Source organism: Sus scrofa, chromosome 15, assembly GCF_054392235.1.
Source record: "Sus scrofa isolate SSC_HxYL_T2T_F1_AM1 chromosome 15, Sscrofa_HxYL_maternal_Yorkshire_Landrace_v2.0, whole genome shotgun sequence".
Classification (NCBI taxonomy): domain Eukaryota; kingdom Metazoa; phylum Chordata; class Mammalia; order Artiodactyla; family Suidae; genus Sus; species Sus scrofa.
Genome location: NC_139397.1, coordinates 99,942,808 through 99,958,284, shown reverse-complemented (window position 1 = coordinate 99,958,284; position 15,477 = coordinate 99,942,808). Strand labels below are relative to the sequence as shown.

The 15,477-nt window shown below is 39.8% G+C and overlaps 1 protein-coding gene and 1 long non-coding RNA gene across 10 annotated transcripts in view; one reads left to right on the top strand and one right to left on the bottom strand.

Annotated features, from left to right (window-relative positions):
• Positions 1-3,652, bottom strand: part of LOC146396022 (uncharacterized) — a 170,895-nt gene extending 167,243 nt beyond the window's left edge. For both annotated transcript variants that reach the window (XR_014829860.1, XR_014829859.1), the window contains exons 1-2: positions 3,447-3,652; positions 3,224-3,299 (exon numbers count right to left, since the gene is read on the bottom strand). This is a non-coding gene — a long non-coding RNA (uncharacterized LOC146396022). The remainder of the gene's footprint in view (positions 1-3,223; positions 3,300-3,446) is intronic.
• A 279-nt stretch (positions 3,653-3,931) lies between these two features.
• The window catches only part of CWC22 (CWC22 spliceosome associated protein homolog), a 64,281-nt gene continuing 52,735 nt past the window's right edge, over positions 3,932-15,477 (top strand). For 5 of the 8 annotated variants that reach the window (XR_014829850.1, XM_003133514.6, XM_005671989.4 and 2 more), the window contains exon 1: positions 3,932-3,976. The gene's annotated coding sequence lies outside the window, so the exon portion shown is untranslated. Of the gene's footprint in view, positions 3,977-9,741; positions 9,900-13,113; positions 13,280-15,477 lie in introns of those variants that run through there. The other 3 variants (XM_085000004.1, XM_085000002.1, XM_085000001.1) reach the window with 2 other exon arrangements.

Below are 15,477 nucleotides of genomic sequence, written 5' to 3'. Positions count from 1 at the left end.
AATACCTCTCTCTAGCTCATATTGATGGCTATATGGGGTAGGAGGTAAGGTCTTGAACAACAGGCTAAAGAAAGAAAAAAATGGCCAAGCTTAGTTTACAGATAGGTTGGCTAAATATATGGGTGAAAGCTAAAACTGGACAACAGCTACATTAAAGCCTCAGTCAAGAACAGCCTTGAAAACAGAGGAGAGGGACAATTTTCCTTATGGGCAGAGCTTTGGGTAGTACACCTGGTCTTGGTGCGGAAGAAAAAGTAGTCTGACTCTAGAATATAATCTAGTAGGCAATGGCAAATAGCCAGGCTGACTGGTCAGAAGTCTGAAAAGAAAGAGATTCTGAAGATTGCAAACAAGAAAGTTGTAGAGGCTGAGGGGTATGTGGATATACATACTGGTGTAGGCAAAAAGTGTCCCTTTTTACCATAAGTCAATCTTTTTATCATAAGTCAATATCCACCAGAAAGTATGCATTATAGAAGAGGCAGTAAGCAGCCTAGTAGACAAAATTACTCAGCTGGCTGTTAGCCTGTTCTTGTTAGTGGCCACCCCAGTGCTGGCATAATGAATACCTGAATTACAAGGTCATGGTGACAAAAATGAAATCTATGAATGGGTTTGTCAGCATGGAGCTCACTTACCACAGCTGACCTACCTACTGCCTCATGTAAATACTCAACCTGCCAACAAGAGAGTCCAACACTGGGCTCCTAATATGTCATCACTCCTTTAGGAGATCAAGTAGCCACTTGGTAGCAAGTTGACTACACTGGGATCTTTCCATCCTGGAAGGAGCAGCATGGGCATAGATTATTTATTTTGGGTATGCATTTGCAGTCCATATACACCTGTCCTCACTGAGCACACTACCTGTGAGCTGATACCATGTCTGATACACAGGCATGGAATACAATACAATATGATATCCAGCCAGGGAAATCAGCAAAGATGGTGCAGGAAGGTACCACCATGGGTTCCACTGGTTGTACCACATGCCATTATGTCCCAGAATATAGCCTAATATAGCACTGGAATGGTGGGCTGAAGGTGAAGTTCAAGCACTTGCTAAGAGACAATACTCTGCAAGGATGAAAGGCTGCTCCCCAGGATGCAATAGAACTTGATATGGTTCATGTTCCTGAATAGAAACAATACATGGGGCCAGAAAACAATGGATTAAAAGAGGAATAGCCCTATTTACCACCTTCCCAATGACCCACTAAGGGAAGTGTTTCCCATTTATGAAGCTCTGAATTTTGTAGAACTAGAGGTCCTAGTCCCCAAAGTGGCATATTCTTGCTAGGGGACATGGTAAGGGTTCCACTGAACTAAGCTTTATCTGCTGCCTGGGAACTTTGGAATTCTTGAGTTCAGGGACAAGTAGGCAAGATGAATCCACACCTTGGCAGGAAAAGCTAACTCTGATCATCAGGAGGAAGCAGACTTGATGTTACACAACAGGGGCAGTAGGAATATGTGTGGTACTCGGGTAATCCACTTGGGCACCTCTGCCTTGCCTGACAGTGATTGTAAATGGACAAGTGCAACAACACCTGCCTGAAAAGGGGATTGTTGCCAGGGGCTCAAATTTCTCAGGAATTAGGGTTTTCACACTACCAGTTTAATTATTAAGACCAGTAGAGGTGATAGCTGAAAGTGAGGAAATTTTAGAGTGAATACCAGAGGAGAAAGGCAATGAGTTCAGTTGTGGCTCAAGACCAACTGTAAAGATGAGGACTGTAGTTTGTCCCATTAAATTTCTGTCTTTAAAGTTTCTCTTCACAAAGAAAACAGTTCTCTGAAAGTGTAAGGAAAGTGAATCTACATGGTGCAAGGCATGGACTGTGACAAACAGAAAGATGTGCTGCTCAGATACCCCTTCAGTAAAATGCTTTTTGCCTAGTTACAGGGAGTGTGAGTAGGTGACAGCCTTTAACCACTACCACTTTCAAGTCCACCTCAGGTTTTGAGTTAAAGCCATGCTCTTTTTGGGGAGGCCCCAGCCAATGATTAAGCACGACTGTGTTGCAAGGGCCTGGCCATTTTATCTCAAGGACAGACTCTTCATTTTTCTCTGGAGCTACTCCTGGCTATCTGGTTTCTTTTTTTTCTTTCTTCCTTTTTTTTTTTTTTTTTTTGCCATGTCTTTGGCATGAAAACCCAAGCCACAGTAGTGGCAATGCCCACCAAAACCTTAATTCACTGAGCCACCAGGGAACTCCTCCTTTCACTTTTTTTATTCTTAAGTTTATCACTATTTACTTCCTGGAGGACCCAAATGACAAACCTAGTCTTTCCCAGTTCCATCCAGCTCCCCTAAGTTTAACGCTAACTTTCCAATTAAATCGCAGAGGTGGTATTGTGCTTTTTTTCAGATATGAACACAGATGCTTATCAGATTCATCTCCTATGCCCTGTATTAGTACAACTGAAAACTATACATTTAAATATTTTAAGACACCAAAATGCACCTTAAACTATGGCCAAATATCTTAACCATGAAAAAGGATAGATAATACTATCATGTACCAGGAATCATCACAAACACAGCAAGTGTATCACCAAATTCAATTCTTAAAACTATTCTGTGGGGTGGCTACTGTTATCATTCCTAACAGATCAGGAAATGGGCACACAGTGTGAAGCAACCTGTTAAAGGTCAACCATCTATTTCAACAGATTCATGATTCTAACATAAGTTGTTCTGCTCTAGTATCTTTATCCATAATCATTTTACTCTGCCTCTAGGAAAGGGTTGGTAATACTAGCACCTTCAAATTGTAATAGATCAGTGTTTGGAGAAACCAGACCTGGTTTATACAAGGTTGAGGAACATAAATATACAGAAATTTTAGGAAAGGCAGTTTCCAAAACAGTAACAAGCAGTTTTAACTTTTAGGTTTTGTTATTATTAAAAAGTTTAGTTTGGAGTTCCTGACACAGCTCAGTGGTTAACGAATCCGACTAGGAACATGAGGTGGAGGGTTCCATCCCTGGCCTCGCTCAGTGGGTTAAGGATCCAGCGTTGCCCTGAGCTGTGGTGTAGGTCGCAGACGCGGCTACGATGCCGCCTTGCTGTGGCTGTGGTGTAGGCCGGCAGCTGTAGCTCTGATTAGACCCCCTAGCCTGGGAACGTCCAAATGCCGCAGGTACGGCCCTAGAAAAAGGCAAAAAGACAAAAAAAAAAAAAAAAAAAAAGTTTAGTTTAAGAAAATACTTTGATTACCTCTCATCTCTGTCCAGACTATTTCCAAGTCAGCGAGGCTGTCTCCTTATGATATCTCACGAGCTTGTACCTTAACCTAAAAGAGAAACATCATCTTCTCTAAAGAATTAGTTTCTCCTCATTACGTCACTCTGTTTACAGTCCAATATTCTCTCATTCACTTGGGCTTAAATTTTGGAACTTAGTAGGCACTTAATTAACATCTGGTAACATTTTCACTTACATAGTTCTTGTAACTAGGAAATCCGAGAAAGGTGTCTGCTCTTAGATTTTCTCAGAAAAATGAATACATTAAGGTCTACTTTTTTTTTTTTTTTTTTTTGCCGACTTCAGAGAAATAATTTTAGATTAAAGTAAAGTAAATTTTTAAAAGTCTTTCTCACAACCAGGTTTCCGGCGGGCCGGCAAGACGCATTTTCTGCCGCTTACGGAGAACTACAATTCCCACCATACACTGCGGCCTTCTCAGCCTACAACTGCAAACGTCATTTCCGTCCTGTTTGCGTGTGGGTTCTGGACTTTGTAGTTTATATCAACTTCTCTTCTGTCGCCGTTTTGGGAAGGGAAAAGTGGGACCCTACCGACTGCTCACAATGTGGCATTTTAAGATGGTATTTAAAATAAGGTAATAGAATAACGTTGCAAGGTCAATTTAGGTTTTTATATATTCCATGTTCCGCCTTCCGCCTACCGCCGGCCCGGGAAAGGGAAGTGACGTGTATCCGGTGTAATGGCGGCGCGGTGGAGCTCCAGGTAATTACCGAATTCCGCAGACCCGCTGTAGGCAGCGAACCGGAGTGCGGGTGGCGGGTTGTGGGACCCGGCGGGAAGTAAAGGAGGGCCCAGGACTGGGTGCACGCTCGCTGGGACAGCCGTGGGCGGCTCCAGGGTGCGCTTGGGTCTCCCGCCGCGCGCTGGCCCGTGAGATTGGGTTGTGAGTGTCTGTCGGGCCGAGGAGTCCCAGTAGGTGGGGTGCAGCGGGCGGTGGTGAATCCACTCCTCGCCTGCGCGGACGGAGTAGCTATCGTGAGGCTCCTGGGCTGTCTCTCCCCACTGTCTTTATTGCAGAATCCAGAACCAGCGCTCCCTTCCTATGCGATGTGTTTTGGATGCGGATCAGTTTTGAATCAATTAGAACCTCTCAAATTGTTTGAGCTTCCCAAGGTCCCTTTCTTAGTGCCTCCCCACGGGTGGGGGATTAATGTACGATAGTTAATTTAAAAATAGTGGAAGTTACACTCTCCTTTATTAGGCGTACTATCTTTGTGGATGCTTCTGTAAAATTTCGGTAGTCATTTCTTTTTCATTCATTTGCCTCGTAAATAGTTATGCTTCTTAGTGTTTAGTCCTGGAGACTGTTTTTTTCCTTATTATATGTGTTCTTTCTGTCATTCTTTACCTTTCCATAACTTGAACTACTTCCAATAAGGTGCTAACTCCCGAACTTGGGTCCCCAGTGTCTGTCTACCTCTCTATTGAGTTCTGAATCTACGATACATTTGCATGTACTGGTAATATAATATGATAGTTAATTTTACTGAGTCCAGCTGCAGTAACCACTTTAACCTATTTTCGCTTTATCCTGAGAATAATTATTTGAGATAAACGAAGAAGGAAAAAAATGGGGAAAGCCTATTCCAGATGCAAGAATGAGATGGTTGAAAGTCTTGAAAGAGTTCCCTTAACATTTTCAGGTTTCCACAGACTAGAAAGAACAGACAGACAGATAAACTTGGGTTTCAGAAAACCAGTTAACCTGCCTCTTCCTTGTCTGTATTTAAATTTGTTTTAGGATTGCCATTGAGTTTAGGAGTTAACCTCAGTTAACATCCTACTATGGAAAGGTGGATTTAGAATTGCCATTAAAAGTGTGATCTTGGGAGTTCCTGTTGTGGTTCGGTGGGTTAAGAACTCCACATAGTGTTCGATTCCTGGATTCACTCAGTGGGTTAAATAAGGATCTGGCGTTGGGGCAAGCTGCAGCTAGGTTGCAGATGCGGCTTGGATCTGGTGTTGCTGTGGCTGTGGTATGGGTAGGCAGCTGCAGCTCCCATTCAACACTTAGCCTGGGAACTTCCATATGCTGCACCAAAAAAAAGTGTCATCTTGATAACAAGAAGCGTTTTTACATCACTTTCTGTAGGAGAAGGAGACCAAATTGAATTGGTACTGAGTGATGGACTAGTAAACCAAAGGTACCATTCTTGGTTCAGTACATTTTAGGTCTGTCTCTAGGGGCAGACTACCTCACATCTCTAGTCTCAGATAACACAGCTGAAAAATGGAGGTTGTTTTGAGGATGAAGAGAAATAATGCATATGAGGCACTGAGACTTCAGAGGCCAAGAACCTTAATCTAATGCCCTACCTGACCCAAGTTTCCAAAATATAATCTCCTGAATCAGTAGAATCAGTTGCACCAATATCTACATGGAACTTGTTAGAAATTAAATTACTGGGCTTCATGCCAATCCTGTTGAATCAGAAACTGGGGAATGAGGGGCCTTTCACTCTTTTTTTTTTTTAACCAAAGCTTTCATGTGATTTTCATGCCAGTTAGTTTGAGAGCCACTGTTCTAGCCCATCTCCTGGGTATTTGCAGTGGTTCACCCTCACCCAGAATCAGGTTTGCTGCCTTTCTTGCTGCAAAGTACTTGATCCATGGCTAGCCTGTATTTCCTTGTTATTCCACTGACACATCCTTCCCTACTTTGGATAGTTTAGTTCCAATCACTTCTGGAGTGAATAATAAGAAAATAGAATAGGAATTCTGGATTTCTTACACTTCCTGGATTTCTTACTTGTTTTTCATAAACCAGTTTTCTTAGCTTTGTCCATTTTCCCAGCTACTGAATTGTTAGAGGTTAAGTCTCCTCCCTGGTGACTGTACATTGCCAAGAGTTGTACAGTGGCTCGTTGTAGCTGAAACTACCTAAGAGAGTACACAATGATACATTATGTAACTTGAACATTATTTTCTGTTTATTGTCCCCTTGTATTTGGACTGAATCTTGTACTACCTGGTGTATCCCTAACTTGATATAAGTCATGGCTGGCCCAGAACTAGTTTAAAAAAGAAGTGGCTATTGGTAATATAGCTGTTCTCACTAATGATAATGACTTTGAGGGCTTCCTTGTTGCATTTCTCTCCTTTTCTATTTAAATCTGAGAATTCTAGCATGGGAGGTAATGGAACAAAAAGGCCACTACCATAATATTTTCTGTGAACTTCCATACTTAAAAAGCCTGCAGCCTAAATATTATCTCTGTATATATATTTCTCACGTGGACATTGGAAGAGACATTTCAAGGCGTACAACAAAGTGCAAACTTTCAAAGCATTTTTCTAAAATAATACATCAGGAGAAGTGGTGGTGGATTAAAGCAGGCCTTTGCTATTTGTAGCTAAGCTCATAAATCTTCCCCAATGAACAGGTACTAAAAAAGATGATGTGGATGCCTTGGCCTGGGGACATATGGGCCCCTGTGACTACAGAATAGGTTGGCTAATGGGAGGGAGACCCAGTGGAGGTTCATGTTTAACTTGACTTTGATATTAACTCATAAATGGATCAGACTAGAGTTCAGCACTTCCACCTCAGAACTACCCTGTTGAGTCCTTTCCTGAATTAGTTTATCTAGACACCTTTATTCTAGCCTGGTGACAGGAGCCTCTGGAATAGAATGTAGTGCTGTGTGCTAGGGGCTACTTTGTAAATTTCTCTGTGGAGGCCATGGTCCAGGTTTTCTTTAAACTTAGAATGTGATTTACTAAATGGCTCTTTCATTAAATCATCAACAAGCCCACTTTCAAAGCTGTGCAGTGACAGTTGGCAAAACATATTCAGCCCATATACTTAATTAGGCAAGCTGATAAACAGACTTGGGGAGAGGGGGAACAAAGTGATATGAATGTTTGAAAGGATGCAGCCTCCTCAGTAATTAGACTTGTTTTGGTAAGTTGAGGTAACTGCACTTCCACTATCAGATTTCCCCTTTCAGTGCCTTCAAAGGAGCTGGTACTGTTTTCATCTCAATGGGGAGGTATATTCAGGCTGCTCTTCAGGTTAACATGGGGTGAAAACAAATAAGGGATGGCAGCTAATAGTTCTGTCTTGATATAGTTGGTGACAAACAGCTTGGCAGTTCCTAGAAGTAGGGGTTGATGTGTGGACGAGGCTGCTGTGGTAGTCCCTGGTTAAGAAGCTGTCAAAATACTGTCATAGGGATTTCTCCATAGGAAGAAATAGGAGCAATGGTAGAAGTCCACACACCTCCTTTTACATTTAACTTTAGAATCAGAACCTATTAAGTAGCAGGCACTCTACCAACTTCTAGCTCTATAGCAGTGACCAAGAATTTAAAGGATCCAGTGTTCTACAAGGTCTCTCAAATCTCTGTCCTTAGACATGCTATCTCCTTGCCTGAATAACCTTTTTCACCTTTCCATTTGGGGGAAAGACCTTTCCTACTTGTCGTTCAAAATCAGCTTCTAAACCCACTTCTTTCTGCATGCCCCATACCCACGTAGTTGCACTTCCTTTTTTCCAGTGGTATAAATAACATTGCTATAGCACTTGGACTTTTCTTCTCTGCCTGAGGATAGAAATTCTCATGTCTTGGACCTCAGTGCGTTGTGTCCATCTCACTCTACACAGACACTGCCTTTAACCCTCTATTCTTAATTTATTTCCAAAGAATGAGGGTAAAGTTAAAAAGTAGGAAAAGACCATTCTTTTTCTCTTAAACTTATGCTTTCTCATTTTCTCTTTAAGTGCTTTTCTGAACCACTTTTTTTTTTTTTTTTTTTTTTTGTCTTTTTGCTATTTCTTTGGGCCGCTCCCGCAGCATATGGAGATTCCCAGGCTAGGGGTCGAATCGGAGCTGTAGCCACTGGCCTATGCCAGAGCCACAGCAACGCGGGATCCGAGCCGAGCCTGCAACCTACACCACAGCTCACGGCAACACCGGATCGTTAACCCACTGAGCAAGGGCAGGGACCGAACCCGCAACCTCATGGTTCCTAGTCGGGTTCGTTAACCACTGCGCCACGACGGGAACTCCTGAACCACTTTTTAATACAGGTATCAGTTATGGCTCAAGCCTCATCATTTGTTTTAGATCTCTTTTCCTATTTGTCTTAAACAAAAATTTTCAGTTTTTGTGACCTCACAAAGGAGACTTTCCTGCACAAATACAAACTTAAAGACGAAATGAGAAAGGGACTGTTCTGGTGATTAAAAGCCTAGAGCTACTTCTTTGCCACAAGGCATGTATTAAGCAATGTTGTGAGGATTATGGTATAGGTTTGAGATGTGAGGTTTTTATCTCTTGTGTGTGTGAAAATGGTATAAATTTAGCTTTATCACTAGAACAATAAAACCCATAATGACAATATTTGTTCAGTGAATGAAGTGCTGAGGTTAATGAGGAAAGTTAAATTCTGTTGCCTGGCTAGTTGAGCAGTGAACCATGTGTGGGGAAATTAAGACAAGGGGAAGTAGACTTGGGAGCATTCAAGTACAAATGATTGAGAGTAGAGATGTTCCTTAAGATTTATTGGTACTCAGCTACCAAAGAATGCTTTTCTGTTAAAGAGTAAGGAGACAGATTGTGGATACAGTAGGCATTGAGACAGAATTTTCATTTGAAAAACTTAGAAGGAAATTTGGAAAGTGTGTGAATAATACCAAATTTATTGTATTAGAATGTGCTTTTAATTTAAAGCCTGGGTTTCTTTGTATGCAGTTTTGCTGATATTTAAAGGATCATATTGCCTTGCATGGGTAGAATGCAGTGGAATCCTACCAGTTAGTAGTAGCATATATTTTCAGAGGCAAGTAGGGAAAGTTCTTATAGCCTAGAGATAAAAACGATCCCATTAGAAATCTTGGTAGAGAGGTCAAAAACAATTTGCCTTCTTCTAAAATGAAGCCAGGGTTATCATATTATGGGATCTGCCTTAAAAGGAGCCTTTCCCCTACCTTCTCCTATATACAATGGCAGGGAGAATTGGGGGAGGGGGGATAGCCAGGTTTGATTCTGTTGCCTATTAACTGAAAAAGTAGGATCACTGGAATATGATGACTGGGTCTGAGAAAAAGGAAATTCACTTGGCTAGCTTTATAGGTAATATCTTAGAGGAAGTGCTAATTTGAGGAGAGGAGGAAATGAGTTCCAATCCAGACTTATCTAGTTGAGAGGGCTTATGGACCATCCACATGTTCTGTAGACATTTGGAATGCTATGGAAAAGATTGGGTTAGAGTAAAGTCATTCTTTTGAATGTTAGTTAAAGATGTAGGGGAAAGATGGTCTTTCAGAGAGAAAGAAAAAGAAAAGGTAAGGACTATTCATTTGTTCATTTAACAAATACATATTGAGAAACTTCTAGGTTATAGCAATGAACAAAACAGATAAAAGTCTAGAGTGAAGATTAAACTCTATGGGATAGTAAAATGTTAGAGGAGTGGACAGAGGAAGAGACAAGAGCAAAACCAGATGAATTTGGTATTCTTATAAGGTGTGAGGTGAGAAGTTCAAGAGGGGGTTAGCAGTACCAAGTAATAGATGCAATATCATAAAAGAAGGAAGTGGCCCCTGGATTTACCAACAAGGAAGTCATTTTGCAACCCTGAAAAATACTGTGGAATAGTTGGAGTCGAAAACAAAATTGTGGTGCGTAAGAGGAGTTAATGGGAGATTAAGAATTAGAGGCAGCCAGGATGGATTCATCTATCAAAAAAACTTGGGAGTTCTCATCATGGCTCAGCAGAAACAAATCTGACTAGCATCCCTGAGAACACAGGTTCGTTCAATCCTTGGCCTCGCTCAGTGGGTTAAGAGCGTTGTAGTGAGCTGTGGTGTAGGTCACAGATGTGACTTGGATCTGGCATTGCCGGGACTGTGGCATAAGCCAGTGGCTACAGCTCCTGTTTGATCCCTAGCCTGGGAACCTCCATATGCTGCGGGTTCTGCCCTAAAAAGATCAAAACAAAACAAAACAAAAAATGACTTGGCTGTGTAGAGAAGGAATGGAACTAGTGAGGGGATAGGATAAAGGGAATTTGCCCCATAAATGCCATAATTTATATTTAATTGAATCAGTAAAGAAGTTCAACATGTAAAATTTTTCTTTAAAACCAACTCACTTGGAAAGCAATACTATAAATCAAGAAATAGCTGATAAAAATTTTGAAACAAACAAAATTGACAAATTCCTGCCCTTATAGAGCCTGCATGTTAGTGAAAAGGAGCACAGTAAAGGGTGGATCTTCCTAAATACCAACAGAAGAAATTTTTTTTTTTTAATGGCCACACCCATTGCATATGGAAGTTTCCCAGGCCACAGCTGTGGCAGTGCTGGATCCTTTAACCCATTGCACGAGGCCAGGGATTGAATGCACACCACCATGGTGACCTGAGCTGTTGCCGTCGGATTCTTAACCCACTGTGCCATGGTGGGAACTCCAACTAAAGAACTTTTTAAAAAATTTTAGGTAGCATATCCAAATAATCATGTCATTTACTCTAATTTCTTTGGTAACTTAAATACAGACTAATGGATGGGCTTCATGTTGTAGGAAATGAATGGGAGAAAATGTTCCCCCCCACCCCCCGTTTATAATGAGTAATTTTTAGTATGAATATTGGTTTCACTGAGTTTCCTAAAATGATAAGAACTTGGAGATTTTATCATTTTTCTTTTCATCTGAGTTTCAGTGTCTAAAGATACCCCCAAGTAGGTACTGACTCCCCTACATAAAGTCAGAGATCAATCAAAAGATTTTATATTGTGTTTGTCATCACTTAAAAAATCCAAATAATATTCAGATACTATCTGCAAGTTTCCAGACCTGTACTTGAATGTGGTAACCTTCAGTCATTCAAGTGAGTCAGAGTGTTTGCATGGTGTACAGCTGTGTACCAGAAGAAAACAGAGAGGACAGGTCTGCAGTTCTTTATTTGTAATTCTTATTTGACATTCAGAATTTTTTCAGATTTTAGAAAAAATACAGTGCAGAAGTATTTATTAAGCAGTCCATCTTTTAGAGTCCAGGGCAACATCCTCTAATCAAACACATTAATATTTCTATAGTACATTAAGTCTCAAGTTAATGCATATCAAATTTTACTGCCAAATGAGTTTCCCCAAGCTAAAGAAAAGTGTTTACATTTTTAGAGTTTTTCAGATTACAGAATTGCAAATAAGAGATTGTTACCCTGAATTTGCCTTCTGCTGAAAAGATTAGGAATGTTTTGGCCCTTTTCATTTTCTTGAAATTATGAAATCAAATTAACAACATCTTTTGTTCTTTTATGTGGCATATCTTGGGGTGAATTTCTTACTAGTATGTATATATACAAAAAAAAAAAAGAGCCAGAAAATAGTAAGAAAGCATTTTTTTCCCATACTTGCAGCAAGCCAAGGTTCATGGGCCAAGGATCTAACCCATCCCACAGCAGTGACCTGAGCTGCTGCAGTGACACCCACCAGATACTTAACCCAATGCCCAAGAGGAGAACTCCCAAGAAAGCAGATTTTGTTTGTTTTTTGTTTTTTAGGGCCGCACTAGTGGCATCTGGAGATTCCCAGGCTAGGAGTCCAGTTGGAGGGAGCTACAGCTCCCGGCCTATACCACAGCCACAGTCACGCCAAATCTGAGTCACATCCTACACCACAGGTTACGACAACGCCGGATCCTTAATCCATTGAGCAAGGCCATGGATCGAACCCCACAGCCTCATGGTTCCCAGTCGGATGTTTCCACTGCACCACGACAGGAACTCCAAAAGCAGTTTTTTTAAACAAGGGAGTTCTTTCAAATAGAGAAAGGCCATAGCAGTCTGGTCATTAATGCTTTAGGGACTGTGGTGAATCTCTTAGGCCTGTCTTTCCTGAAAAGGAAAATCACTCTTTGGAGTCAGGGGTTTGGCTCCTATTTGGAGATTTTCCTGAGGATCCAATCACCACCACCACAGCTTCCATTACATTCCATTTTATTTTTGCATTACTAACAGGTTTAAACTAACTTTTATTTTGAATACTATTTAATATAACATTTTCCCCATTGGACAGCTAAAGTTTGTTTTTATTTTTGTTTTTCTAAAAACCATTACAATGTTTGAAGTTTGCCTCATCTACTATTACTGTGTAAAGCAAATGGAATGCAAAAGAGCATACTAAAGGTAATTTACTTCGTTGACGTCCTTTTAACAATTTTAGGATGGTATGTTTCTAACCATCTAGAGAAAGTTTCTCTAACATGGGTTGATGACACCTAAGGGACAGTTGTGTTCTGTTGAAATCATTGAGAAAGCAGGCATTTCAGCCATTAGTTGAATATTTTCTCTTTTCCAGAAACAATTTTTTTTGGCTATGCCCACAGCATGCAGAAGTTCCCACGCCAGGGATCGAACCCCTGCCATGGTGGTGACCCTAGCTGTAAAAGTGACAATGCTAGACCCTTAACCTGCTGAGCCCCACAGAATGCCCCATTTTCTGAATTTTTGAGAAAATTGTGGAAATTATCATTTCATAGTTTCTAGTTAACAGTCTTAAAAAGTCTTATTAAATATTTTGCTCTCTGATGCTTACTAAATTTCACCTCCTTGTATAAAAGATTCTCCTTGCTCAGGAGAGCAGGTGTGATTTTGCTGAGTTGCTTACTTGTGACAAGGAGAGAGAAATTTAATAATTCATCATAAAATCCACATAGTGATGCTAAGCAGAGCAGTGAGAGCTATAAACTCTAGATAAATTGCTCTCATTGCAGGAATTTCCAATTAGTCTAAGTACCAAGCATGCACATGTTGAACTCTCACTATTTCCCTACAGGCATATTCTCTATAAATCTGGATGATGATAGTACTTTCTGCATTTTTTTGTTAGAACTGCAGTAGTAGTCTACTTTACAATATCGTCGCTTTCACACTTGCATTTGGGGATGTGGAAATGTAGCAGATTGGACTTGATTGTCAGAAAAATATATGGTGATGATGGTTGATGGGTAGAAAGGCAAAAGATGACACTGATCAGAAAGACGACTCATAAATAGGTAAGATAATCTGAAATAAAATGGATTTAAAAAACTGTGTGTAAGTGTGTGTGTTGGTAGATTGAAAAAAGAAACTAGGCTTAAGACCCAAGAGAGAGAGCCAAGGAAGATACTATATCTTGCACAACTGAGTCAACTGATTTATTTGCTCATATTGTATCTGCCATAGTGAATTCTAGGTATGCAAATTAAATAAAAGAACCCTTGAAATTATTATGCACTTTTAAAAAGCAGTAGGGCCTCATTATATCAACATCAAAACCACTGCTATCTGGAACTTTAGAAAAGTGGATCAGTTTAGAATAGGAAAATTTTCAGGGTAGTAGAGATTGTATGTGTTTGCATTTTATAATTTACCAATTTGGCATCAATTTATTAATGTTGGCATTAATAAATGCACTATCAGATGGTTTTGACATCAGATAAACCTACTTGAATTTTAGATTTGCCATTTACTAGCTGTGGTTTACTTGTACACATCACTTCACCTCTCTGTACCTCAATTCTCCCATTGGAAAATAAGGTTTAAAAAATTTCGAAATCAGAGTAATCGTGAAAATTGAATAAGAATACATAAACGAAGTCCCTGGTATAGTGTCTTTGTGGCTACAATGATATTATTATTATTTGATATTGTTGTTAGTGTCTTATTCTAAATCACATGTTTCTGACTTCTAACCCAGGAAGTATAAGTAGTTCATCTCCGGATATCTCAGGAGCAGCACTGTAATGCACTGTAGACTCTGTTAGTGTAGATTGTATTTTGGTTTGTTCTGAAGCTACTGTATACATTGGCATTCCTCCCATTGGCTGGTTTCAAACAGTGTTCCTGCAATCACCATTGCATTATTCCTTTCAGCTTTGGGACACTAATCATCATATTATTTTTAAAATGACTTTGTCTCATTGGAAAACATTTTTAATTGAGGAAAATGTTTTTTTCTCAAGTTAATATTATTGGCACTAGAGCTTAGAATATCTCCTTTATTATCAGTTTGGGCACACTATATAGGTAATAGCTGATTTTGAAATGAGTCTTATTTCAGTTATATACTAAGCTGAGTCCTCTTTGGTAGAAAATATGCATCTATAAGGATTTAAGTATTTCTGAGAATCCAAATCCCAACCTATTCTCATACTTCTTCCCAGAAAACCATGATGTGAATATAATAATTGTCAGCAAGTTTACAGTCTTAATGGATTAAAAAGCATCCTCTTTCTTCCTTTTGTTCCCTGTGAAGAGATGAGACTTTCGTCCACCTCCTCTGTTCGAAGAAAGGCTCCATAAAGGATATTGATCAATTGAGTTGGTTCTACTATATAAACACATCCCATTTTAGAGTAGGGGAAATTGTTCAACTTGGGATATAAACATATATTACATTTGTTAAGTCTGTCAAGCCTCTTTTATTCTGTAAATACTATGCTACTCTTTTCCCTTTTTTGTCCCCTTTGCCATTGAATTTGTTGGAGAAACCGCTTTGTTTGTCTTGTATGTTAAAGCTCATTAATAAAAAATCCCCAGTTACCTAGGTGGTAGTTAGCAAGTGGTCTCAGCAGGGATTTGTAGACTGGAGAGAATTTGTAAACTAAAGAGTGGCTGTCATATCTTTAGAACACACGAGTCCATGCAGACACAATTTTGTGTGAGCCTGAACTAAGTAAAAATAAGAATTTGACTGTTAGGTAATCCACAGTGTACATCATGACTTAGATTGGCATAATTTTTCTCATCTGCAAATTAGTGGAAATCTGTTTTTCAAGTTGTTGTTTCTGTGTCGTCAATTCTTGGCTGTCATCAGGGCTAATTTTTGTTTGTTTGCATTTTAGTAATACTTCTTTTAGTTATTCAGCCTAAGCCAAAAGATAGACCTGTAGCTTCTGTAGATGTGGTCAGTCCCTATCTGCGTTGTTGTCTAGTAGGTCATGATTGTGTATTAAGTGCCAGGTTTTTTGTTGTCATTTATGTTCAGTGATTACTTGGTATCATAGCAGTTGCAGAGCAGCATTTGACTTTGTAGATCACACATTGGTAATTGCAACAGACAAATTCTAGGATGAGGATTATTATATTATCTCTTATTTCCCAGAATTGGAATTTATCATGGAAAATAACCAAATTACTTTTCCCATTAATTTGGATATGAGCTGCTTCTTCTTTCTTTTTTTTTTTACTTTACTCATATCTAAAGAATTAG